Source organism: Poromitra crassiceps (assembly GCF_964638095.1).
Source record: "Poromitra crassiceps genome assembly, chromosome: 11".
Taxonomy (NCBI): domain Eukaryota; kingdom Metazoa; phylum Chordata; class Actinopteri; order Beryciformes; family Melamphaidae; genus Poromitra; species Poromitra crassiceps.
The window spans coordinates 44,439,034-44,439,772 of NC_139643.1; positions in this window are offsets into that span (position 1 = coordinate 44,439,034).

Genomic DNA, 739 nt, shown 5'->3' on the forward strand with positions numbered 1-739 from the left:
ATAGGATTACTGTCATTATGGGGAGATCATTCAATTATTGAAACACAATCAATACATTACAATACTTCACTATGCCTGACTAATAATCCATTTAGTCATTAGAAATAAACTACACACACACACACACACACACACACACACACACACACTCACTACACACACTGAGCGAACTAAGCATCATTATTATTACTACAGCACTACAAACTGACATCACAGACACAGACACAGACACACACACAGTCCTGCTGCCTGAAGTCTCTCTGCTTCATCAAGACAGAGAAACATCCAAGATGCTCTTTTAGATATCATTCAAGTTCAACACATTCATTTTGTGTAATTAGTATTAAATAATAGTGAAATAACCAGAATGGGTCAGATTTGTTTAATGGCAGATGTTGATAAGAGGTTATTTGATTTGAGGAACATTGTAATGTGATGTGATTACAAACATTAATGTTCTTCTCATGAATGAATGAATGAATGAATAAAAGTTTTATTTTCGTGTCAGGACAATTCCTTGACCCATCCCATATGGGATTATCAGACACATCAACATTCAATAATTAACAAAACAAGAACATTCCGGTGTTACCCAGCCAGCAACACATGACACAACCTACTGTAGATATAAACAAGCAGAGTATATATATATATACACAATACATCTATAGCATAAAATAAAAAATAAAAAATAATCTATTATAAGTCGCCCTTCTCCTTTCCCACGCTTTTGAGAGAT